Genomic DNA, 27,907 nt, shown 5'->3' on the forward strand with positions numbered 1-27,907 from the left:
AAATCGCTTTCCTGTCGACCACCGCGAGATTTCAGACTTCCCAATGTGGCCTCCAGTATGGTTAGTCTGATCTCGATCTTCTTTACGCTTTCACTGATCGGGAGTAACAGTGACCTTAAGAGAAATTCCAAGTTTCCCAGCGGCACAACAGAGAGGGGGACATTAACACTACTAATTCCCGGATCTGTGCTCAAAGCGGGAACTGTAGCTTCCTGAACATTAGATTTAGGGTGTGACGCTACCAGTGGTTTTACTGTGGGTATAGAATGTTTTTGAGATTTGCCAAAATCTAGGTGTAGAGTCTTGGATTTACTACCACCCTGCACTCCCTTTGCCATTCTCCTGCGTTTTTTTGGGGGTGGTCCCGGGATTACTTGTGTGGTGACTACTTTCAGTTTGGGATGTCTATCTTTATGTGCTATGGGCGGTTGTGAAGTTAAATCCGTAATCCCCCTAACGGGACTGGAACTAATAGGTAGAGCTGTGCTCGTTATTTCAACTGGGGAGTTGTTCGTACCCTCCCTTAGCAGAAATGGAATATCCTCAATTCGAGTTATCTCCTCCCTTAATGTAATAGATTGATCTCCCATAGGGGTGTTTTTCAAGTTGTCCACTGAACGTCTACGTTCAGCCCTTAACCTTGACAAATTTCCCTCTTTATCCACCTCCCCCACAGCCCGTGAAAAATAGTTTTCAAGAGTCCCACTTTTCACTCCTCCCGGCTTCTGGGGGGTACTCTCCCTTGTCGGTGAGGGCATGATTAAGCTCCGGGAGGGTCAGTCAAATATGCCTCCCAGGGCGGGTGCAAAAAATATATAAAAATCCGGTAAATACCTGCACAAAAAGGGAAACCAAGAGAGTGGGCCCAGCCCGGCCTACTCCGGCCGATGACGGCCTTGGACGGTCCCGCCCTTGTCCCGGGCTTCTCCCGGGACGCTCCCGCGCGCTCCCGCGCAGCGGTGTTTATGGTCCAACTTAAGTCTTCCCTAGCAATTGGATGGCTATTAGGGGGCGGGGCGATGAGGGAGAGCGGCCCAGGTGTTGCGGGCGCGAGGTAGGCTGGGACTCTTGGGAAACTGAGTCCAGCCCCTCCTGCTCGCAGCCCTCACAGCCAGCAGCCCCAGATGGAAGGTGAGAGCGCTGCCCCAGCAATGCTCGTCTGTGCCTCTGGCCGATGCGGGACCCGCGCAGCGGGTTCCGCGAGTCGTGGGTCTGTAGCTCCGGCAAGGAAGTCCGCAGGTCCGTTAGGCAGCCAGGTATGATGCAGAGTGGTGTCCCACGAAGAGCAGAAAGTCCGTCCGCTTTCTACTGCCTGTTAGGGGGCGGGGCGATGAGGGAGAGCGGCCCAGGTGTTGCGGGCGCGAGGTAGGCTGGGACTCTTGGGAAACTGAGTCCAGCCCCTCCTGCTCGCAGCCCTCACAGCCAGCAGCCCCAGATGGAAGGTGAGAGCGCTGCCCCAGCAATGCTCGTCTGTGCCTCTGGCCGATGCGGGACCCGCGCAGCGGGTTCCGCGAGTCGTGGGTCTGTAGCTCCGGCAAGGAAGTCCGCAGGTCCGTTAGGCAGCCAGGTATGATGCAGAGTGGTGTCCCACGAAGAGCAGAAAGTCCGTCCGCTTTCTACTGCCTGTTAGGGGGCGGGGCGATGAGGGAGAGCGGCCCAGGTGTTGCGGGCGCGAGGTAGGCTGGGACTCTTGGGAAACTGAGTCCAGCCCCTCCTGCTCGCAGCCCTCACAGCCAGCAGCCCCAGATGGAAGGTGAGAGCGCTGCCCCAGCAATGCTCGTCTGTGCCTCTGGCCGATGCGGGACCCGCGCAGCGGGTTCCGCGAGTCGTGGGTCTGTAGCTCCGGCAAGGAAGTCCGCAGGTCCGTTAGGCAGCCAGGTATGATGCAGAGTGGTGTCCCACGAAGAGCAGAAAGTCCGTCCGCTTTCTACTGCCTGTTAGGGGGCGGGGCGATGAGGGAGAGCGGCCCAGGTGTTGCGGGCGCGAGGTAGGCTGGGACTCTTGGGAAACTGAGTCCAGCCCCTCCTGCTCGCAGCCCTCACAGCCAGCAGCCCCAGATGGAAGGTGAGAGCGCTGCCCCAGCAATGCTCGTCTGTGCCTCTGGCCGATGCGGGACCCGCGCAGCGGGTTCCGCGAGTCGTGGGTCTGTAGCTCCGGCAAGGAAGTCCGCAGGTCCGTTAGGCAGCCAGGTATGATGCAGAGTGGTGTCCCACGAAGAGCAGAAAGTCCGTCCGCTTTCTACTGCCTGTTAGGGGGCGGGGCGATGAGGGAGAGCGGCCCAGGTGTTGCGGGCGCGAGGTAGGCTGGGACTCTTGGGAAACTGAGTCCAGCCCCTCCTGCTCGCAGCCCTCACAGCCAGCAGCCCCAGATGGAAGGTGAGAGCGCTGCCCCAGCAATGCTCGTCTGTGCCTCTGGCCGATGCGGGACCCGCGCAGCGGGTTCCGCGAGTCGTGGGTCTGTAGCTCCGGCAAGGAAGTCCGCAGGTCCGTTAGGCAGCCAGGTATGATGCAGAGTGGTGTCCCACAGTGGTTTGGAAGGGGATCTATAAGCTAAACTGAAAGCATATTTTCTGTAAATTCACATTATTTTTCTCAGTCATGTGAGAATGAAGTCTGACATTCTCAGTAAAACATGTACATCCAACAAGGACAGAGACTGTCAGTTGATTCTTTTGTGTTCTACTGCAGCTTCCCAGAGTGTTCTAAAGAACAACTAGAGCGCTAACAGTCCTACTTATTACAAAGGTATGGCACACCTGAAGCCATCTTGATTGGAATAAAGTGGTAACTCTTAAAACATTTAATTTAAAAAGGAACACAATGAGGGGGTATGTTGTGCCATAGAAAGTATGATTAGTGCTTCAGAAAGAAAAATTAGGGCACATTTTGAGTGACTTCTCAAATCCTCTTCTATTCCATTAAAGAATTCTGACATGCAGTCTCCCAAGATGGCCACCAGAGACAAAAGAGCCCAAATGTAGCCCAAATAGCACCCAGATGTAGCCCAAGTATAGCCCAATGACAGAATGTCCCAGGGTGTTCTAAAGAACAACTAGAGCGCTAACAGTCTTACTTATGACAAAAGTATTTCACAACAGAAGCCATCTTGATTGGAATGAAATGGTAAGTCCGAAAACATTTAATTTAAAAAGGAACAAAATGAGGGGGTTCATTTTGCCATATAAAGTATGATTAGTGGTTCAGAAAGAAAAATTAGGGCACATTTTGAGTGACTTCTCAAATCCTCTTCTATTTCATTAAAAAATTCTGACATGCAGTCTCCCAAGATGGCCACCAGAGAAAAAAGAGCCCAAATAGCACCCAATGTAGCCCAAGTATAGCCCAATGACAGAATGTCCCAGAGTGTTCTAAAGAACAACTAGAGCGCTAACCGTCTTACTTATGACAAAAGTATGGCACACCAGAAGCAATCTTGATTGGAATGAAGTGGTAAGTCTGAAAACATTTAATTTAAAAAGGAACAAAATGAGGGGGTTCATTTTGCCATAGAAAGTATGATTAGTGCTTCAGAAAGAAAAATTAGGGCACATTTTGAGGGACTTCTCAAATCCTCTTCTATTTCATTAAAAACATTCTGACATGCAGACTGAAACATGCACTTTGAATACCAGCAACAGACTTCCCTGGTGAGCAGTAGCTTTACTACAGTGATATAATGAACAACTAGAGTGCTAACATTCAGAATTAATGGCAAATGTGTGACACATCTGAATGCCTTCTTGATGGAACCAAAGTAAACAAGCATTGAAAATGCAATAGATCTCGCCCTCGTTTAAGTTAAAGCCATTCTGTTTGTATTGAGGTGGCTTTTTAGCTTGACTTTTAATGGTGTTTTTCAAACTTTCATGTAAATAACATGCATATGTATGCATATATGTATATGTATGCATGCATTTTTATTTGTATTTATATAGATATGCAGATTATATATGTTTATATATGTATGTATATATATATACACATACATATATATAAATGCATATATATGCATATATATATGTGTATATGTGTGCGTGTAGATAGACCGAGGCACAAGAAAGCAGAAAAGCAATGTGAAGAACACAAAAAGGGAGCAGGGTAGATACACCCTGACCCCCTAGGCCTGCCCAGGTGGTCCCACAAGGGGATTTTTAAATTATCCCCTGGGGGACCAAATCGCGTCGGCATAGTGATAAAGAAGTGTGGGGGGGTCCACAATCCCCCCCACACTGCCCCGGGGACTGCCACCCCAGGGCAAAGCAACGCAGCCCCTTGGCGCATCCTGGAGGCTCCTGGTGGGCTACTTGGCCCCCAGGGACCCCCAGTATGCAAGGGGAGTTAGTTCCTATTCTGCAAACATGCCAGGGGTTGCGCTGCAGAGAGGTGTAAAAAAAGGTGTGGCCTCATTACACCTCTCTGCAATGCAGCCTGCTGGTGCATATTGCAGGTTCCAGGTGGGCTAGTTGGCCCCCAGGGACCCGCAGTATGCAAGGGGAATTAGTTCCCCTCTGAAAACACGCCCGGGGGCTGCGTTGCAGAAAGGTGTAAAAAGGGTGTGGCCTCATTACACCTCTCTGTAATGCAGCTCCCTGGCTTATACAGGAGGCTCCTGGCGGGCCAGTTGCCCCCCAGGGACCACCAGTATGCAAGGGGAATTAGTTCCTCCTCTGCAAATGCGCTAGGGGTTGTGCTGCAGAACGTTGTAAAAAGGGGGCTTGCCCTCTGAACACCTGCCTGCAAAAATGTAGTGAATCAGTATAAAAAAATAACAATGAATACATTTAAAAATTGTCATTTAAAAAACCTTCGAAATTCAATGAAAAAACCATAGGTTTCAGGCCTTATATAGTTAGGAATTAGCATTTAAAAAACCTTGCAAATTCACTGAAAAAACCATAGGTTTCAGGCCTTATATAGTAAGGAATTAGCATTTAAAAAACCTTGCAAATTCACTGAAAAAAACATAGGTTTCAGGCCTTATATAGTTAGGAATTAGCTTTTAAAAAACCTTTGAAATTCACTCAAAAAACTATAAGTTTTAGGGGTGTTATAGTTAGCTGGACATTTCACTCATACAAAACCATTGAAATTGCTCCTATATAGTTAGTTGTACTAACTATATTTCGCGCACCCGCAATCCACTGCTGATGATGTCACATATTAGATCATTCATGACATGGTCAGTGGCATCACTGATGACATCTCAAATGACATTACTGATGACATCACTGATGACATCATCCACGTGACAATCACATACACCTTTCCATAAACTATTAAAAATTTTCATCACTCTTTGTAAAATACAGAGTATCAAATTTGAATCCATTGTCACAGCAATACAAGTATCTAAAAATCCACTCAGTGATTCACAGATGTATACACACATCTAATCACTTACCTGTATGCAAATCACTTACCTATATATATATATATCCACCTTACTTCGGCGAAGAAGCTGTAATGGCCTCTAACAGCGGCGGGCCGGGACGGGATCGCCACTCCCCCGTATTCAACCGACAGTCATTCTCCTTTCTCCCCCACAGAACGATATCCAGGCCACCAATTCGATTCAAAAAGTGTATTTATTCACACACGCACTCGACGCGTTTCGGGAAACAAGTTCCCTTGTTCACGAGTGTTGGTGCACAGTGAAAAAACTGTTTAAATGCAGATCATGTGACTTGTGAGTTTCATAGATATTGAAAACAGACTACCGTATCTCGTAATATCTGGAGCTGTGAGAACCACAGTACATTGCAGCAAGCAAGTCCAAGCATTAATTTAACATAAATTATGTTCATCAAACTTTTCAACACAATATCAGAATTCTCAAAACACGATAAAAAATTAATAACGTTGTGTCCGACCAGAAGGCAAGATTCAAACCCCCGATCTCAGGACAGTCAAAATAAGAGTGCACTAACATGCTGTGCCACTGTCATCTCGTTTGAAAACTAGCCTCAGTGGGCTGTTAAGCAAAACGTATATGCTGTGCACGGACCCAAAGTATATTGGTTATCAAGCCCAAGTGGGCATGCACTTAAGTTTATAGAAAGAGTACAGTTCCTTTCAGTGTTCATTAACGCCGAAGGAGACTCAAACTTGAGCCGATTTAGTTGCCTTCACAGAGGTGTAATCCTTGAATCATACCATCATACTGTGTCTATGTCATTGCTTGGTGAAAGTTATTTCCAACCTCTCTGCCTTTCATTGTCGTGTCTCACATTCTCCCAAATTATATCAACCGGCACCTGTGGTAACAGAATAAAAATAACCATAAATAAAGTTTCACATTCAGTTGTGAATTGTGCACATTCATACATTTAAAAAACAGGGATATTTTACTTCAGCTACTGTTTTAGCAAAGCAACAAATATATTCCATTTTACATTTAATCTTTCATCCTAAATGCACGCCCAGTGCCTCATCACCATTATGGCCAAGGGGTTGCATGGTTTGGTACTTTATAATAAATCTGGATTCAAGGCGTCTTAGTTCTTGTAATCTGTTACCTCCCCTTTCTCTTACTGGAATCTGGTCCAGTACTGTAAATGATCACAGACTGTTATTACTCTGGTGGTGGGTTGCAAAATGTCTAGCGACTGGATATTGTTTATCCAGGTTCTTTATGGCTCTGAGATGTTGTAAAACTCTCTCTTTTGCTGGTTTAATAGTACTGCCCACATAAAATTTATTGCATGGGCACTTGAGCGCATAGACAGCATATTCTGTGTGACAAGAGAGATGCTTCAAAATTTTGTAGGGGGCACAGTGTTCGGACAGCTTAATTTCTTTGGTGTTATGGCTATACTTGCAGGCCTTGCACCGGCCACAGAAATAGAATCCCTGAACTGGGTTATTTTTCTTTCTGTTGGCCACCAGCGTCTGACAAATTTTATCTTTAAGTGACATTGGTCTTCTATAAGTCACTTGGGGAAACTCACGAATACTTGTTTTAATGTCCTTGTCGGTTTGCAAGGCATTCCAAAATTTGTTAATGGCACTTCTCACCCCTTTTGATTGTGAGTTATAATCTGTGATGAACCGGACTGTTTCCTGGTTCTCATCAACTTTCTCTGTGTCAGTCTGTATGGGCTCTTTATTATACACTTTCTTGACTGCACCTGAAATACATTTCTTACTGTATCCTCTCGCTTTGAATCTTTCACACATCTCTGTTTTTTATTTCTCAAAGTCCACCTGTTTTGTACAATTTCTTTTAGCTCAGTTGCCAGTAGGTAGTTATAGTTAGGATCGTTTTCCATAGGAAATCCGCAACATTCTATTGGGGATAACTTTGGCGCCGGTGGATGAATTTTCGCGAATTTCTCAAAGAAGATGGCCCGCTCCGCTCCTTCCCTGAAAATTTGGGAGGGTTTCGTGAAGTGGGGGCCGAGATAAAAGGGGGGTCCCAAAACGTGTTTTCCCCATGTTAATTTCCATAGGGCGGTTGGACTCACTTTTAGCCCGAATGGCTGAATGGATTTCCACCAAACTTGGCAAAATTGTAGGGACTGGTAGCCCGATGTGCCTTTGCTATGTCTCAAGATATGTGCTCCAGTGGATTTTGAGTAATTTAGGTTCAAAAAAATATATATATCTATGAGCGCGCCCCGGTACGCGCACCGGGGAGCGCACCCGGCGCGTAACGCGAGTTCGCGAGCAGAAAGCTGATTGGCTCTCGGGTGTTTGTCAACATTCTAAACAGTCCGGAGTGGCCACCATCTTGTGTGTCGGTAGGATCGAGACACAAGAGGTGGCAAAAACAAAGGGGGAAATGACTAAAAGGGGCAGGGTAGACCCCCCTGACCCCATAGGTTTGATGTGAGGGCCATAAAAGGGTTTCGCGGGTCAAAAAAAAAATATATTTTTTTTTTATTTTCGCGGGGGGAGCGCCCGGGACGCGCACCGGGGAGCGTACCGGGGAGCGTACCGGGGAGCGTACCATGGGGAAAACCCAGTGAAACAGTAAAATAATAATTTAAAGTGCTTAGAGGTAGGGTAGCTCTGAATAGAGTTGTTGTGTTGTGTGGGTGATTTAAGTACCAACATGTAGGTACCAATGCAGAGTCTTAAATTCAATGTACACCTTCTTTTCTGTAGATATCTTCAATGTTGTTACAGAAGTTATAGTGGTATATGGAATCCATACCATAGTCTGTCAGGAAAACCGAAACAGATCCTTTAAGCACTCTCTGAGAAGGCCTAGGGGATCATGGGTAGTCTACCCTGCTCCCTTATGATCTTTTAAAATTGCATAGTATACTGTAAGTCTCACTTTATATTATAATCATTTTGGTACTACTTCATGAATTACATATAAAAATGAATAATGTCTCAAACAATTTTTAATTATTAAATAAAAATTTATTGGTTAGAATTTTCATAGTTTAATAAAACTTCCAGCATCAGATGATCTGCAATCTCCTCAAAATTGCATGATTTAATATCTTGTAAACAGTCAATAAATTGTTGGTCCAGAGACTCATCCATAAAGATTGATGATTTCTTGTTCTCCGTCCATTTTCTTGCTGTAAATTGCATAAAAAATAACTATATCAGTAGAGTTAGGGCACTGTTGGGTTTAAGTTCAGAGAGGTACTTCTGAGTTTTTAACAGTGAAGTTATCTTTGGGCAGTGTATGGTATCAGGCAGGAAGTAGAAATATAAAAAAGTGTATGTGAGGAAGCCTAAGTAAATTCATAATTATACCAGAGAAGCCTAACTTAATCTATAAGTATAACAGAGAAGCCTATCTTAATCTATAACTATAACAGAGGGACAGTAAATAACTATCAGAAAACGTTTTTACAATTTAAATTAAAGTGCCCCTTACAAATTAACAACTTACCTTATAGAAAGGTGATGAAGATAAATGAGAAAATCCTTTAAAGATGTACCTCAGGTAGTTGTAGTCAAAATGGCCGTGTTTCCCTCTCATTTTTCATTTATATTCATGTACATAACCAATCAAATGTCAGGAAATAAAAGTAGAAAATGAAAGTAACATTTTAATTGGTTGTAAATTCTAACACTTCATATGTGTTTTTGTCATGTAATTTACCTCAGGATATTTAGACAGGGCTACAGCCCAAATGGCTCAATGGAATTCCACCAAATTTGGGAAAATGGTAGGGACTGGTATGTAGTAGGGCCTATTCTATATTTGGTGAAAGTCTCTCCAGTGTTTTTTATGGAAATTAACTTTTAACATTTTTGGGGAGCGCTTACCGGAGCGCGCCCCGGTACGCCCACCGGCAGCGCAACGGGAGTCCTCCATCTTGTGTTTCGGCAGATTTGAGACACAAGATGGAGGACAAACAACGTTGGGAATGGGTAAAAGGGGGCACGGTAGACACCCCCTGACCCCCTAGGTTTTCTGAGAGGGGCTTAGGAGGCCCATATAGGCCAAAATCTTTTTTATTTTTTTTATTTTTCGCGGGGGGAGCGCCCGGTACGCGTACCGGGGAGCGTACTTTGGTGAAAAACAGTGACAAAAGTTAGAGTAAAGTAATCATTTTGAGTGATCAGAGGTAGGGTAGCCCTGAAAAGAGCTTTTGGGTTCTGTGGCTGATTTAGGTACCTACAAGTAGGTTCCAATGCACAGTCTTAAATTGAGGAGGAATATTCTATTCCCCTCATCTGAGAAGTGCACACCATCTCCTCTGTAGATATCTTGCATGTTGTAACGCAAGTTATTGTTGTATATTGAACCCATTCCATAGTCTCTCATGTAAGCAGAAACAGATTTATTCACACGTTTCAGTGCTTTCTCAAATTGTGGACAAAATTGGTTGGACCACTTCCATTTCTGTCTTTGGCATGTATTGGAATATACCAAGGCAGTTTGTGGAAAAAGTGTCATCAATTACCCCAAGGTGTCCTTTAAAAGCATTTCCAGACCTACCCCAATCAAAGTGCCTAGGTCATTTCCACCACAGTGCAAAATTATGAGGTCAGGGTGTGGCAGATGATAAAAGTTTTCGCCAATGGTATCAATTGATGACATCTCAATCCTCTTTGGCCAATCCACTTGATGTCTACATTTGGTAAATCAAGGTTGTGAAAATTTCTGATAGCTGCATACCTTTGAGCCCAGTGGATGTAGCTATGTCCAATAATCCAGACAGAATACATGGTGAGAGGAGGTTCTGGTGCAGTCAGATGAAGTGTAGGAATGAAATTGCAGTTGGAACAGTAGGAGTTTGCAAAAAAAAAACCTGTGGAGTTTCAGTGCTCTTGAATCACAAGCAATGATTGGTCGATTCAGATAGTTGAAAACTGAAAGTTAGGGTGCATGCTTCTGTTCTGTGAAAGAAGTAATTTGAATGGTTAAGAAAAAGTAATTTAAAGAAACATTGCACCGGATAAGCTGGTGTATTGAGAGGTCAAACATCCTTGCTGAGTTCATTTGCAACATTGTAGAATAAACTTTTAAACCTGAGAGTTCATTGAGGAGGGAGTTGCTATGGTAACAGGTAGAAAGGGCTGAGGGGGGAAGGGTGTTGGTTTGAAAATAGAGAGGGAAGAGTTTTGATTGGTTAACATGAGGGATATGTGTGTAGAATTAGAGATTTTCTGTGCCATTCATGGTTGCAGTGCCTGGAGTACATACCTTTTGCTCTGCTAAAGAAATATTGGTGTGTGTGCCCGCTGCTCCTGGGAATTTCCCCGCTGCTTCTTGGAATTTCCCGCCGCTGCCTCCCTGCAGCCCCGCCGCCCTGTGATCCCATTCGCCGCCCCGCTCCCGCCACCCAGCTGCTCCTCCCTCCCGGCTCCTTACTTATGATGCCCCCAGAGCGACCGCGCAGCGGACGCGCGCAGAGGGAGCACCGATTGAGCGCCGAAGGTGCGCCAAAGGTAAGCCCGTCTGCGCCCGTCCGCGCCTGGCCCGCGACCAGCACCAGGCTCCCTGGCCCTCCCCGCCGAGGCAAGACGACCCGACTGACCTACGCCGCCGCCACTCTCAACGCACTCAATGCCGGCCGGACCCACGCCTGCTGCCGAGCCACCCCGAGACGCACACGCGGACCCTTCACCTGCTGCACCTGCAAGTTCACCTGCCTCCAAACCTGCCCCGCACCCGCCAAGACAAACACCAGCAGCAACCACTTCAAGTGCATCCTGATCAACACCCGCTCCGTCCACAGATACGCCGTGGAACTCTGGAACCTCCTCGACGCTACATCACCGGACGTCACCGTCCTCACAGAAACCTGGATGAACGCCTCCTCTGCACCCGACATCGCCATCGCCATCCCGGACGGGTACAAGATCATCAGGAGGGACCGCATCAACCAGACCGGAGGTGGCATCGCCATCGTCCACAGGAACACCATCCGCATCACGACCGACGCCAACGACTCCTTCGCCGCAGCCGAACATCTCCACTTCCAGATTCACACCGACCCTCAGAGGCACCCTCGTCTACAGACACCCGGGACCACGCACACAATTCAGCGAAGACATCACAGACTTCATCAGCCCGCACGCCCTCCCCTCCACCGACTACATCCTCCTCGGGGACCTCAACTTCCACCTGGAGAACAACAAGGACCGCAACACCACCGCCCTGCTGGAAAACCTCGCCAACCTCGGACTCAAGCAACTGGTCAACACCCCCACCCACTACGCCGGCCACACGCTTGATCCCGTCTTCTCTTCCAGCAAGTACATCACCTTCAGCCACGCCACCGGACTCCACTGGACCGACCACAGCTGCGTCCACTTCAGCTTCAAAAGATCCACGACCCACCATCACCCGCAACAGGTACCTCACAGGAATTGGAGCAAGATCACCGCAGACCAGCTCACCACCTCCCTCAGCCAGAGCCCACCCGCCAACACAACGGACCCCAACGAAGCAGCCCGCAACTTCACACAGTGGCTGACCGCCTGCGCCGACTACCTCGCGCCACTAAAGAACCTCCCAGCAGACCCAGAAGCAAGAAGGCATCCTGGTTCACCGACGACCTCAAGGACTCCAATAAGACCTGCCGCACCCTCGAGAAAGCCTGGCTCCTCGACCGGACCACCGACAACATGACCGCCCTCAAACACGCTACCCGCAAGCACCACCAGCTCATCCGCACCACCAAGAAGAAATCCCTGAAGGAAAGACTGGACAACAACGCCCACGACAGCAAAGAGCTCTTCACTATCGTCAAGGAGTTCTCCAACCCCAGCACCGGCACCAACGACATCACTCCGTCACAAGACCTCTGCGACTCCCTCGCCTCGTTCTTCCACCGCAAGATCGCCGACATCCACAACAGCTTCGGCGCCCCACCCACGCACCCAACCGTCGAACCAACGCCCCCCACCGCCACCCTTCGCACCTGGACCACGGTGACCACCGAAGACACAGCCCGCACAATGAACACCATCCACTCCGGATCACCGACCGACCCCTGTCCACACCCCGTCTTCAACAAGGCCGACTCCACCATCGCACCCCAACTCCGGAACATCATCAACGCCTCCTTCAACACCGCCACCTTCCCGGAGAGCTGGAAGCACGCCGAGATCAGCGCCCTCCTGAAGAAACCTACAGCGGACCCCACCGATCTCAAAAACTTCCGCCCCATCTCGCTCCTCCCTTTTCCTGCTAAAGTCATCGAGAAGATCGTCAACAGACAGCTGACCGCCTTCCTCGAGACGAACGGATCCCTCGACCCCTCGCAGTCCGGCTTCAGAGCCAACCACAGCACCGAGACCGCCCTCATCGCAGCCACCGACGACATCCGGACCCTGCTCGACAAGGGGGAAACAGTGGCCCTCATCCTCCTGGACCTCTCCGCTGCGTTCGACACGGTCTGCCACCGCACCCTAGTCCAGCGCCTCAGCAACATCAGTATCCAAGAGAAGGCACTGGAGTGGATCATCTCGTTCCTCGCCGGAAGAACACAAAGAGTCCGCCTCCCCCCATTTCGCTCCGAGGCCACCGAAGTCATCTGCGGCGTCCCACAAAGATCTTCACTCAGCCCCACCCTCTTCAACATCTACATGAAACCTCTCGCAGCCATCGCACGCCAGCACAACCTCAACATCATCTCTTACGCCGATGACACCCAGCTGATCCTCTCCCTCACTAGAGACCCCGACACCGCCAGAACCTGCCTACACGAAGGGATGAAAGACGTCGCCGAGTGGATGAAGGACAGCCACCTGAAACTGAACTCAGACAAGACGGAAGTCCTCATCCTGGGATCTTCGCCCTCCGCCTGGGACGACTCCTGGTGGCCCCCAGCCCTGGGCACTGCACCCAAGCCAACCGACCACGCACACAACCTGGGCTTCATCCTGGACCCCTCCCTCTCGATGACCAGACAAGTCAACGCCGTCTCTTCATCGTGCTTCAACACCCTGCGTATGCTTCGCAAGATCTTCCGCTGGATCCCGACCGAGACCAGGAAGACTGTCACCCAGGCACTCGTCACCAGCCGACTGGACTACGGAAACGCCCTACACGCCGGAACCACAGCCAAGCTACAGAAAAGACTCCAGCGCATCCAGAACGCCTCCGCCCGACTCATCCTGGATGTCCCCCGACGCAGCCACATCTCCAGCCACCTGAGGAACCTGCACTGGCTCCCCGTCAACAAGAGGATCACGTTCCGGCTCCTCACCCACACACACAAGTCTCTCCACGACCTGGGGCCCAAGTACCTCAACGACCGCCTGACATTCTACACGCCCACCCGCCAGCTACGGTCCACCAGCCTCGCCCTCGCAGCCGTACCACGCATCCGAAGAGCCACCGCCGTAGGAAGATCCTTCTCTTACCTGGCTGCCAAGACTTGGAACTCCCTCCCCATCCACCTTCGGCTGACCCAGGACCATCTCGCCTTCAGGAAACAACTCAAGACCTGGCTGTTTGAGCAGTAGCATACCCCTCCCCCCAAGCGCCTTGAGACCCTCCCGGGTGAGTAGTGCGCTATACAAATGGCATGATTGATTGATTGATTGTGTGTCTGACACTGTTCTCAATCTCCCAAAGCATTTGTAAAGGTGAGTAATGATTCATTTAATATAGATAGAGGCTTGTATACTCTATGGAGAAGATTTGGAAGCAAAATGTGGTTTTTTAATGTGACTTTTTTTCATGTTTTTTGAACATGCTTGATTAAAAGTTGTTGCTGGAAAGAGGAAGTTTCAGTAGTGACCTGGAATGCTTGTACATATGACCTGCGCTTTGTTTCTAAAATGTTATTTAAAAAACGATTTTAGGGCAAATGAATGGCTTTTACATTTTTGAGAAGGAATAAATAGTGTCTGCATGATTAAATAAATATATTTGAACCTTTCACAATCATGTCATCTGTGTTACCTCAGATTAGTAAGCACATTGAGCTTCTTTGCTGTTGGTTTGTGTCATGTTTTTTGATAATGCTTGGTATCAACATTTGCAAGATAGAGGATTTGTATTTTGTGAAATAGTGAGGTTTCAGTAGTGAAATTGAATGCTTGTACATAGGACCTGCGCTCTGTTTCTAAAATGTTATTGGAAAAACGATTTTTGGGCAAATCAATGGCTTTTACATTTTTGAGAAGGAATACATAGTGTCTGGGTTATTAATTAAATATATTTGAACCTTTCACAATCATGTCACTTGTGTTACCTCAGATTAGGAAGCACATTGAGCTTCTTTGCTGTTGGTTTGTGTCATGTTTTTTGATAATGCTTGGTAACAACATTTGCAAGATAGAGGATTTGTATTTTGTGAAATAGTGTGGTTTCAGTAGTGAAATTGAATGCTTGTACATAGGACCTGCGCTCTGTTTCTAAAATGTTATTTAAAAAACGATTTGGGGCAAATAAATGACTCTTACATTTTTGAGAAGGAATAAATAGTGTCTGTATGATTAAATAAATATATTTGAATCTTTCGCAATGATGTCACCTGTGTTACATCAGATTAGGAAGCACATTGAGCTTCTTTGGTGTTGGAATGCTTGGTAAGATCATTTGCAAGATAGAGGATTTGTATTTTGTAAAACAGTGAGGTTTCAGTAGTGAAATTAAATGCTTGTACATAGGACCTGGGCTCTGTTTCTAAAATGTTATTTAAAAAACGATTTGGGGGCAAATCCATGGTTTTTACATTTTTGAAAAGGAATAAATAGTGTCTGCATGATTAAAGAAATATACTTGAACCTTTCACAATGATGTCACCTCTGTTATACGAAATTAGGAAGCAGATTGAGCATTTTTCTTGTTGAATTGTGTCATGGTTTTCGATGATGCTTGGTAGCAATGTTTGGAAGAGAGAGGAAATGTATTTTGTAAAATAGTGAGGTTTGAGTAGTGAAATGGAATGCTTGTACATAGGACATGCGCTCTGTTTCTAAAATCTTATTTGAAAAACGATTTTTGGGCAAATGAATAGCTTTTACATTTTTGACGAGGAATAAATAGTGTGTGCATGATTAAATAAATATATTTGCAGATTTCACAATCATGTCAATTGTGTTACTCTAGATTAGGGAGCAGATTGAGCTTTTTTCTTGCTGCATTTTGTTAAGTTTAATGATAATGTTTGGTATCAACATTTCCTAGCTAGAAGAATTGTATTTTGAAAAATAGTGAGGTTTCAGTAGTGCAATGGAATGCTTGTACATAGGACCTGCGCTCTGTTTCGTAAATCTTATTTAAAAAACGATTTTGCAGCTAATGAATGGCTTCTATATTTTTGAGAAGGAATAAATAGTGTCTGCAAGATTAAATAAATACACTTGAACCTTTTTACAATTATGTCACCTGTGTTTTCTCAGATTAGGATGTAGATTGTGCAGATAAGGTGAGGCATGTCCAGGGGTGGAAAGGATTTGAGGCCTGTGTCCATGAGTGCAGTGGAGAGGACTCGCCTCCTCTGACCCTTGGACAAGCCTTACCTCATCTGTGCCCCTTAGACAGGCCTCAATATATTGGGTATAATTGATGGTAACAGGGTGCAGATGAGATGAGGCGTGTCCAGTGGTGTAGATGAGCTGAGGCCTGTCTAGGGGTGGAGATGAGTTGAGGTCTATTCAGGGTTGCAGATGAGGTGAGGATTGTCCAGGGGTGCAGAGGAGGTGAGGCCTGTGTTGAAGAGTGTAGTGCAAGAGAGGTCTGTCCAGGGGTGCAAAAGAGGTGAGGGTTGTGTCTAAGAGTGCAGTGGGGGATAGGCTTCATGAAGTCCAGTCCAGCGCACTCTTAGACACAGGCTTCACCACCTATGCTCCCCAGGAGAGGCCTCTCTCCCACTACAGTCTTGAACACAGGTGTCACCTCCTCTGTACCTCTGGACAATCCTTAACTCATCTTCAACCCTAAATCGTTTTTTAAAGAGGCCTATAGGTGACATCATTGTGAAAAGTTCAAAAATATTTATTTAATGATGCAGACACTATTTATTCCTTCTTTAAAATGTAAAAGCCATTCATTTGCCTTTTAATCGTTTTTATATTAACATTAAGAAAACTGAGTACAGGTTATATGTACAAGCATTCCATTTCACTACTGAAACTTCAGTTTTGTACAAAATACAATTCCTGTATGCAGCAGAAAATTTTAATGAAGCATTAAGAAAACAAATAACAGAAAGCAACAATAAATAAAACCACAATGTGATACCTAATATGAGGAAACACACCTGACATGATTGCAAAAGGTGCAGCGGAGTTGAGGAAAGTCAAAATGGCTTTCATGATTGTGAAATTTGCTGAGGAGATGAGGCCTGTGTGTAAGAGTGCAGTGGGAGAGACGCTTTATGAAGTCCTGTCCACTGCACTCTTGGACACAGACCTCACCTCCCGTGCTCCCCTGGACAGGCCTCACCTCATCTGTACTCCTGGTTAGGCCTCACCTCATCTGCACCCCAGGACAGGCCTCACCTCATCTACACCCCTGGACAGGTATGTAACATCTGCATCCTGTTACCATTAATTTTACCAAAAAATGTAAGGCCTGTCCTGGGCGCACGGAGGAGGTGAGGCTTGTTCAAGGGTCAGAGAAGGTGAGTCCTGTCCATTGCACTCTTGGACATAGGCCTAACCTCCTCTGCACCCCTGGACACAGGCCTCTCCTCATGTGCACAATCTGCTTACTAATCTGAGGAAACACAGGTGACATGATTGTGAAATGTGCTAATATTTTTTTTTAATCATGTAGATGCTATCTAATCCTTGTCAATAATGTAAAACCAATTCATGTGCCCGGATTCTTTTTTTAAAATAACATTTAAAAAACAGAGAAAAGGTCATATGTATAAATATTTCATTACAGTACTGAAACCTCGCTCATTTACAAAATACAATTCCTTTAAGCACCAATATTTCTTTACTAAGTATTATCAAGAATGTATAAGTCTCCCTTATATTCTCTTACTGGCTTACTGTATTTTTCCACCTGTCCCCTTCTAACACCCTCTTTCTGACTTATTCTTTTTTACATCCTGACTCTGTGTTACACTCTCTTACACTCTCTCTTTGACTTATTTTCTCTTACACCCTGTGTTTGATTTATTCCCTCTCTCTCATTACTCCTTGTTACATCCTCTCTCTGATTTAGTTCCTCTTACACCCTCTCTCAAACTTAGTCTCTCTCTCTACCATTTACAGCCTCTCTCTGTTTTAGTCTCTTTTACATCCTCTCCCCTTCTAACACCCTCTCTCTGTCTTACATCCTCTTACACCCTCTCTCTGTCTTACACCCTGTTATATCCTTTTTCTGACTTATTCCCTTTGTACCTTTCTTTGACTGACTCCCTCTCCTTATTACATACTTTTTCTGTCTTACAACATATTATACACTCTTTCTGTCTTACTCCTTCTCTATGTTTTACTCCCTCTACCTGTTTCTTTGTCTGACTCTCTCTGTCTTTTTGTGTTAGTTCCTCTAGCTTTTTTTCTCAGTCTTACTCCTAGTTACATAGTTGCTGTGATATAAACTTAGATATGTTGTAAAGTAGTGTTTATATCGTTTGCTTATTGTCATTGCTTTGTTCTTTGGTAATAGTGGTCTAAAATGTGTTACCTTTTTTCTTTAACACAGATTAAAATCAAGATTTGCATAGTAAGGAAATATGCCCTCAAGGCAGAGGAGAAGAAAAGACGTCAAGCGGAAAAAATCAAAAACAGCAACGGAATTAAAGCAGTCATCTACAACAAATACTTCAAAAGACAGGAAAAAGCTCCTGGTAAGACAACTATGTATGTAGGTAAATTGCATTTACCGAATCGTAAATACAGAATTTTACCGATTCGGTATTTACAATTCGGTAAATGCAATGTAGGTAATTATTCCTTAACAATTACCGAATCGGTAAGAATCGGTAATTACCGAATCGGTAATTACCGATTCGGTATTTGCCATTGATTCCTATGGGCCTTGAAGCCCATAGGATTCAATAGCAAATACCGAATCGGTAATTACAGATTCGGTAAAATTTCCGATTTTACAAGGGGGACAGGGTGTCACTTTGACACCCTGTTGCACCCCTGTTTCTGGCTTTTATGCCATGTGACACACATACATGCCCTTAGGGCATGTCTGTGTGCCACATGGCACAGGTGTACATGCACAGATGTGCATGTACACAGGAATTCGTTATTTACCATGCCATAATATTTCATGGTAAATAACGAATTCCTAAGGGCCTGTGGCACTGTTTCCAGTGCCACCTACATCCCATATTACCGATTCTGTACATTTACCGATTCGGTAATTTACAGATTCGGTAAATTTACCGATTCGGTAAATATACAGAATCGGTAATATTTTGGCCACCTACATCAGCAAATCAAAATACCAGTCGGTAACGGCCGAAATCGGCCGTTACCGACTGGTATTTGGCCACCTACATATGGCCCAATGTCTTTCTTTCGGAACATATGTAGATAAAAAAAAATGTTGATGAGAATGTGAATAAACAGAAGGAGAGAGCAAATTTGAAGAGGAAGGAGAGGCCCCCCAAAAATGTTACTATTGCAACAGGAGAGAATAATATGTATAGGAATAGAAGGCAAAACCAATTTAGGGACATTCGTAAACGAATGTTTCGCAATAGGGTAGTTTTAAATTTGGTAAAAAACATTAAGAAAGGTAAACAGAGAGCTGCTTTTTACAAGAAAAAGAAAAATATAGAGAAAATTGTTGATCAGGCTTTTGAAGTTAAGAAAACATTATTTATTTTAGTAATCAATAGAATTAGGACACTTAACAAGACAATTGATGTTTTCAAATCAAACAGTAGATGCAAAAGAGTAATTAATCGGACTAATTTTTGTAAAGTTTTTTCTGGAGAATGGATGCGTAGTTCAAGTTGTGAGCCATTTTTTAATGAGGAGAGTTACTTCCAGGAGAATGATTTGGTGCATGCAGTTGACACCAGTGGTCGAGCATATGAGGTGATAGACGGTTGTCCGATTGAAAAAGAGAAACTTGTGTCTAGAGATGCAGAGGAGGTGTTAGCTGATGAAGTTTTAGGGAGACTTACTAAGGGCCCTGTGTACACTTGGAAGTGTAGTAGTATTTGTAGTGTGCGGCAGGATTCAATTGATTTGCTTCGTAATTTCTTACGGACATATAGTAAGAAAAGTCTAAAACAGAAAATGAAGATCCTTGCAGAGTCAGAGAAAACACAGGTTTGCAAGGGCATTCACTTGCTTGTCTTTCTAGAAAAGTATGTCAGAGTGTTTTTCATCATTTTAGAATGTTAGCAGTGTATCATACTAAAATGAGGAAATTAGTGAGAATGTTGTATTATGCAAAAAGTCCAGCACTTAAGCTTAAACAGTTAAACAGTGCTCTTTTGCATGGAACTGAATTAGATGTGAAGAAAATTTGTGAAGAAATTGAGTTAAGTTACTTTGGTGAAAAAGAGGACAGTGTAGAAATTGACACAGTAATAGAATGTAATGTGGAAGACAATGTACAGATTTCAAGTATAGAAAAGTTTGACCAGGAAATTACCAAGTTTAAGGTGAAATCAAGTGAAAGGCCTAATTTTAATTGTGTGTGTTGTCGACGGACTCATTATAAGATTCAGACTAGGTTAGTTGATTTATATGCAGAAAGTGAAATGGAAAATAATACTGAATGGAAGAATTTTGTAACTTTTTTGTTGGTGGAGAATTCTTTTGATTTGAGTTCTGATCAGCGTATTTGTAAATATTGTTATAATAAATTAAATGAAAACAGAATGCCTGCTAGAGCTGTTCATAATAATCTTGAGTTGGTAGACATTCCTCCTGAATTGATGGATTTAAATACATATGAATCTATTTTGATTCACTGTGTCCATCCTTTTCAGGGTATTGTTCGCATGGAGCCTAAGATAGGGAAATTGCCTCCTTCGGATTTACAGAGAGGATTAAAGGGAAGAGTTGATTATTTGCCTCTAGATTTCAAGAAAAATATTGATACAATTGGTGTAGAGAAAGTGGAAGAGGAACCTCTGGTTGTTCTAGTTAATGGGGTTCCGACAAAGAGTAAGAAAATCTGGCAAGATTTAGTGGATGTTAGGAAAGTCAAAAAGGCAACGCTGTATTTGGTTAAAAACAATGAGTACTACAAAGATGTATGTGTTGGAGCAGAGGAAACAGCTGCAGAAGAAGAAAATGATTGTTCAGCCGGCCAAATTGAAAAAGTTGATGTTTCTAGAAGTGAAGAAATATATGAACATTATACTGTTCATCCTTTGCATTCCAAAGAAGTAATGGGGAATGCAATTGACTTGTTTCAAATGAAAGCAGCAAAAGGAAGTCCCATTAGTGTATGGGAAGAAAGTTTGGAAGCTCGTTGTTTTCCACAGCTATTTCCAACAGGTCGAGGTGGACGATATGACGATCGACCACTTCAAATTCCAGCATCTGAATACCGGACTTTAAGATTATATGCTGAAGATCCAAGGTTTTGTCAATGCATCCCATATTTGTTTTATCTACTGTATGAAAGTGACTTGTCTGGGCTTTCTTATGCAGTAAACCATATACTGAAAAGTGGAGCACATCTGCAAAATGTTTCGGCGAGGGACTTTATGGAGAAAGTCGATCTGCAAGACAATATTTTGGAATCTCATCTAATCAATCTGATGGCATGTCAGCGTGGTACAAACGAGTATTGGTACCATCGTCATGGGGAATTGAAATGTATGCTAAGAAACTTAGGAACTCCTACATGGTTCCTCACTCTTAGCTGTGCTGAGTATGCATGGGACGACTTACTTCAATTTCTACGAGAGGCAAATGCAAACATACAAAATATAGAATTCAAAACACCTGGAGAACTGCGTTCTTTGGATCCAGTGAATGTATGCAGATATTTCAATCCTAGATTTGAAGCTATGATGTCTTTCATTACCAACAAAAAAAATCCTCCCCTTGGAGAGGTTTTGGATTTCTTTTGGAGAAAGGAGTATCAAGCGAGAGGTGCTCCTCACATACATATGTTGTTATGGATTAAAGATGCACCCAAATTTGGAACAGATTCGGATGACACAGTGATGAGTTTCATTGAAGAGTATTCAACATGTGCTGTTCCGAAAACTAACGAAGAAAACAGTTTAAGGCAACAAGTTTTACGCTTTCAATCACATCGTTGTGGAAAGTACTGTCGTCGAAAATTCAGAAACAAGCACAAGTTCTACACAAAATGTCGTTTCGGATTTCCACGACCAGTGATTTCTAAAGGAATAGTAAATAATTTGTTGTCTTCTCTTCGACATACTGTTACGAGGAAATCACCAAAAAATACATACAATTTAAAAAGAAACGAAGAGTCCAAGTACATCAACGACTACAACCCAGTGATTTTGTCCATGTGGAATGCTGACATGGATATTCAGTTCGTTGCTGACAACTCTATTGTTGTGGCTCGATATGTGACGTCTTACATCACAAAAAAAGAAAAGACAGTACTGAAGGAAATGTGGGAAGACATTTCACATGAAAAGAGTATAAGTAAAAAATTATACAGTTTCAGTTTGAAGACGTTGTCGCATTGAGAAATTGAAGCATATGAATGTTCTGATCGGTTATCATCAGCAAGTCTCTACGCCAAGTGTAGAACAATTATTTGAGTGAGTCTAGGTCTTGCTGCAACACGAAACCGAGTTTTGAAGTCTGTACAAGAAATTGAGTATTTGGCGGAGAAAGAACCAAACAGTCCCAATAGAAGTAGTCATCTTGAGAACAGTTGTTTGTATGAAGTTCTGCAAAACTATATTTATAAGAGGACCATCAGAGAAGATATCAATAATGGAATATATGCTCTCATTGGGTGTGAAGGATGTCTAGTGAAGCAGAGAAAAGGCCATTTGATTAATCATCGAAAATTGAGTTGCGAAAATCCAGAGAAAAGGGAATTTTACTATTTAGCTCTTTTGCAGCTCTTTAAGCCATGGCGTACAGAAGAGGAACTATTTGGAGATTTTCTCTGTTACGAAGATTCTTTTAATGCAACCAAGGATACCATAGAATGTCCTGATTTTCCAAATTATCTGCAAATGTTGAACGAAGAAATAGAGCAAGAAGCCACAACTGCTGTAGAGATTGCTAGAGACAGTTCTCAAGACAGTCAGAGTTCTGCTTCATTGAGTCAGGATCCACTAGGAGGACCAATTATCCAAAATGAAGCTGCCACTGCCATGGATGAGGTGGAAAGAGCTCTGGAACAAGCTCAAGATGATGTAGTTAACTTCGAAGATTTGGTGAAACAACTAAACCTTGAGCAGAAACAGATATATGACGAAGTCACAGAACAGGTTGAACATGGATTCAGTCATGAGAAAAAAGAGTGCTCATGTACATCATTTAAGCCTGTCCGACTGTACGTGAGTGGAGAAGCGGGAACTGGAAAAAGTTTTCTGATTAAAGCAATTGCAACTTATCTGCAGAAAAGGACGGAGTCATCACTGTCTTGTGTTGTTACCGTTCCAACTGGGCTGGCAGCACACAACATTAAAGGGATTACTTTACATCGTTTACTGATGCTACCAGTTGAGCCTGATAACAAATTGCAATACCACAAGCTATCTGGAGATGCGTGTTCTGAAGTTTCCAGAGTCCTGAAGAAAATGACACTTCTTATCATTGATGAAGTAAGCATGGTCTCAAATCTAATGCTTGCTTTTGTGCATTTAAGAATGCAAGAAATTCTTAGAACAGACTATGATGTCTTATTCGGAGGAAAACACATTATTGTTTTTGGAGATCTACTGCAGTTGACTCCAGTGAAAGGACAACCAGTGTTTAAAATGCTCACGCATGAAGATACCTGGAAGTGCCTAGGAAGCATTGGAAACGTTATTATATGGTTAAATTTCAAATATGCAGAACTGCTTCAAAATATGCGACAGGCAAAGGATGAAGATTATAAAAATATTCTACTAGATGTAAGAATCGGAAAAGTAAGTGAGCATGGGAAAGAAGCTTTACATGCACGATTAATTTCAAATTTGTATCCAAATGAAAACATTCTTCCAGAGAATATTTTTAAGAAAATTACTGAAAAGAAATCTGGGATATGTTTCATGCCAACTCTGCAAGAATGTTCCATCTTCAACCACAAAATGTTAAAGTTAGAAAATGAAGAGATTGTGAAACTGGAAGCTATAGATAAAATAGAGCATATGAGAGCAACAATTATTTTGTCAGGAAATTTGAAATCAAAATTGGATTCATTAGAGAAGAGTATATCTAAAACTGCTGGTTTTGAAAAGACTCTGAATGTGTGTTTAAATTGTCGTATCATTTTGAGAAGGAATTTAAATGTTGAAAGAGGTCTGGTAAATGGAGCAATGGGTCATGTTGTTGATTTTGTGAATTACAAAAATAGAGATGGAATTGAAATTTTAAAAATTAAATTTGATGGCATTGACGAAATAGAACAAATTTGTCGTTGTTCAGCTAGATTTTTGCTTGTGAAAGACTTATATGATCGCCGAAAACAGTTTCCTGTTTGTTTGGCATATGCGGTGACAATTCATAAATCTCAAGGTTTAAGTGTAGATAGTGCTTTGGTGAACATTGGAAGTTCTGTGTTTAAAGAGGGTATGGCATATGTGGCATTATCACGAGTCAGAACTTTATCAGGATTGTATTTGATTGAGTGTGATGAAACAAAGATTTGTGCAGATGTAGATTGTGTTAAAGAATACAATAGGTTAAGAAGAGAGTATGCTCCACATTTGCCTCAATATCCTCTGTTTGAAAAACGTATGATAGGCCGAAAAAGAAGAAATGAGAATAATTGCAGTGAGGTAGTAGCAAAAAGACAAAAAGTAGATGAAACTGTAATTGTAAGCAGAAAGAAAAAGGATTCTGTTGAAGATGTTGTTGGATTTCAGTTTGAAAACAGTTCTGGTTTCAACTGCTATGCTAATGTAGTGGTTAATGTTGTTTTTTTTCTTCAAAATTTACAAAAACAGATTGTTGAAAATCGGGATCAAACATTCTGCTGTTTATTGAATTCTGTGTTTGAGAAATGTAGCAGTGATAGAGCAAAAATAGAAAGTGTTTCAGAAATTTGAAATCTTCTAGACATATGTTCTGGTCAAAATCAATTTTCACAGAATATTCAGCAGGATTGTCAGGAATTTTTAATGTATATGTTTGATGTATTGGAAGATGAAGGTGTAGATATAAAAAATCTTTTTAGCCTTTCTTATCAATGGCAGCATGACTGCGACAACTGTAGTTTATCAAGTAGTACTACAATAGACACCGAAAGATTTATATATTTGACTTTACCAGACTGCAAATCAGTGCCTTTTAATAATCTAGTTAAAGCAGTGGATCACAATATGGTGTGTACCCAGTGTAAGTCTGCAATGCTGTCCACATTATTTATACAAAATTATGGTCAGTATTTCATTTTAATGTTCCAACGATGTAGATCTGATGGAACTAAATTGACAACTTCTATTAAAAATGTTGTGGCTTCTCAGTTATCAATTTCAGGAAGAACTTTTGCAACTGTAGCTATTATTTATCATGACGGTCCTTCAACAACATCAGGGCATTACACATGCTATTTAAAATGTCGAAAAGGTTGGACTAACTGTAATGATACTCATTTGACTTTCAAACAACGTTTGCCTTTTGACTTAAAAAATTCATACCTAGTGTTTTTACAACCAAAATTTAAGTAAAGGTAATTGGCCTATGAAGACGGGAGCAGTTAATACAAGTTAGTCTGCTGTTTAAAAATATATTGTGAGTAAAAGTGATGAAGATAATATAAACATTATAGGGGCATATTATCAAGGGGGTTTATCTCCGCTTTTTTGGCTTTAAAAGCCAAGAAAGCAGAGATAAAATTATCTCCCTATTACCTAGCTGTCGCTAACACCAGTTAGCGACAGCTAGTAGGAGATAGCGACCATCTTGGGCCCCACTTTGCATGTCAGTGATATTTATCACTAATGACATGCAAAGTGGGCGTGCCAAGATGTTAGCGACTGGAAACAGTTGCTAACATCGCTATCTCCTATTACCAACTTTTGGAGATATTCGCGCTAAGCGCGAATATCTCCAAAAGCTAACACCTTCCCTGAGCAGTTCTTAGCCATGTTATCCAATGGGAGGTGGATAACATGGCTAAGAGCATTAGCTCGGTAATGCATGAATATCGCTGACTTTTCAGCGATATTCATGCATTGCGGCCGTTTTTTATCGCATTTGCGATAAACCTTGGTAATACCAAGGTTTATCTGCGATAAAAATCGCCGCAGCTCAGCGGTAAAATTTTGTCTCTAACCAAGCAATAGCGATAATTATCGCCATTGCTTGGTAATATGCCCCATAGTTCTAACAAAGGTACAGTAAGTGGATCGCATAGTAAGTGATATCAGTATTATAGGAAATGTTCAACATGAGAGAGCCAGAGATGGAATTATGAATATTTAAATATTGTGAAAATGTTGTTTGAGTCTTTCTTTCAGAACGTCGGGAAAACGATATTTTTAGAGTTTGTTTTAAGTCATTTCAAAATATACTGATACATCTGACACTATTTGGCCTTAAGGAAGGGTGAAGGAATCAGCAAAGAGTCATGACTGAACAGAAGTAGTAAATGAAAACATTGAAACATATTTCAGATGTTCTTGGAGCTTTTCTTCTAGAAAGTCGATGAAATGGAATTTTTAGAGAACAGCAGAATACCTTCCAACGAAAAGGACCTTCATGATGTACTATTTGGCCTAAAGGAAAATAAGTGAATCAAAGATTAATGTACATATGTGATTTGTAAGTTTATATGTTTTTTTTTAACACAATCTTTTTGATTGTGTTTTTTTTCCCGCTGTCATATGATGAATAGTTTGAACTCACTGTTTTTAGTGAAATTCAATATGTTCTGAGAACAGCAAAAATAAACTATCTAACATGTTGTACAAATTATTGTTAGTTTGTATTATATAATTTGTATTGTATTCCCCTTGTCTTACACTCACTTTCTTTTTTCCTCTCTGTTTCAGCTCTCTTTACTCACTCACACTGCCTTTCTCTCACTCTGTTTCACACCTATTCGTTTACTACACTTCTTTCACAACCCCTCATTTCCATTTCAACTGTCTACATTCCCTCTCTCACTTGCATCACTTTTTAGCTTTCAGTCTCCCTGTTTTATTTCCCTTTTCCGTCTTTTCCTTCTTTGCTCTTTTAGTAATTCCTCTTTACTCACTCAGCACTATTGTCGCACTCTGTCACTATAACTCACCCACTCTCCCTTGCTTATCTTTCTTTGCTCCTTTCTTTTGACCTCTTCTCTCTATTTTCCATTCACTACCTCTATGTCCTCAGTCCCTCACTCTCCTTGTGTTATGTTCACTTGTGTTTATCTACCTTCTATAATTTCTCTAAAAACAACTTCACTGCTCCTCTATCATCGTTCTTCAAACCAATTCTTTTACTCTGGTTCCAATACTACCCCTCATTTCCTATCTTTCAGTGTCCTTCTCTTTACTTTCATCACCGAATCACTTTCTCTCAGTACCACTGCTTTAGTCCTCTTCTCCTCTTTTTCCTTCTTTTGCTCCCTTACTCATTTTTCTTTCCTCACTCACTGTACTCCACTTCACTCAGTCTTTCCCTTAGTCTCTCTCACTACTAACTTCCTCACTCCTTTTCCCTCAATCCTTCTATATTATCCTCTCCCCCTTCATCCTTTCACTCTATGACTCCCCTTTACTCACTCTCATTTATCTTCCATTCCTAATTCTTCTAAATGCATCCTCAATTAGACTCCTTCCTCTCTCAGTCATTCCCTTTTTACTTACTCTTGTTTCTTGATTTAGTTTTGCTAATTCACATTCTTTTAGTATCTTTCTTACCTTCAGTTCATTTCTCTCTTCTTCTGTTCCTCTCTGTCACTGAACGAATCTGCATTACTCTTAGTAATTTGCTCTCCTTCTATTTCTTTTTCCCTCTTTTTGTCCTTCTATATTTCTTTATTTCCCTTTCTGTGTCTTTCACTCTTACTTTATTTCTTAGTACATTTTTATGATTTTTAACCTCTTGACTTGTCTCTTCTATTTTAAAATATATATTTTACTAATTATAACCTATTTTTTTCTCTCTTTCACAGACACAAAGTGTAGTAAAAACATGTAATTAAATTTACATTGATTATATGGTAAGTATGACTAAAAAAATGTAGTTTGTCATCACTCTTTGCTTTAACCTCACTACTATTCTCTCACCCTACCTCACTCCTGTTTCCTTACTCTGCTTCCCTCACTATTCTTATCCTCCATGTTTACTCTTCTTTGCCTTACTCTCCTACCACATTCAACTTCTTTCCGTCCCCCTGCTTTACTTCCCTTACCCTCTGTTCCCTTCCCTCACTCCCTCACTCATTCCCTTCCTCATTTACTTCACTCCTCTCACTCCTTTTCTCAGTCCGTCCGTCCTCACAGTTCCTC

The sequence above is a fragment of the Lissotriton helveticus genome, chromosome 2_1 (genome assembly GCF_964261635.1).
Source record: "Lissotriton helveticus chromosome 2_1, aLisHel1.1, whole genome shotgun sequence".
Lineage (NCBI taxonomy): Eukaryota > Metazoa > Chordata > Amphibia > Caudata > Salamandridae > Lissotriton > Lissotriton helveticus.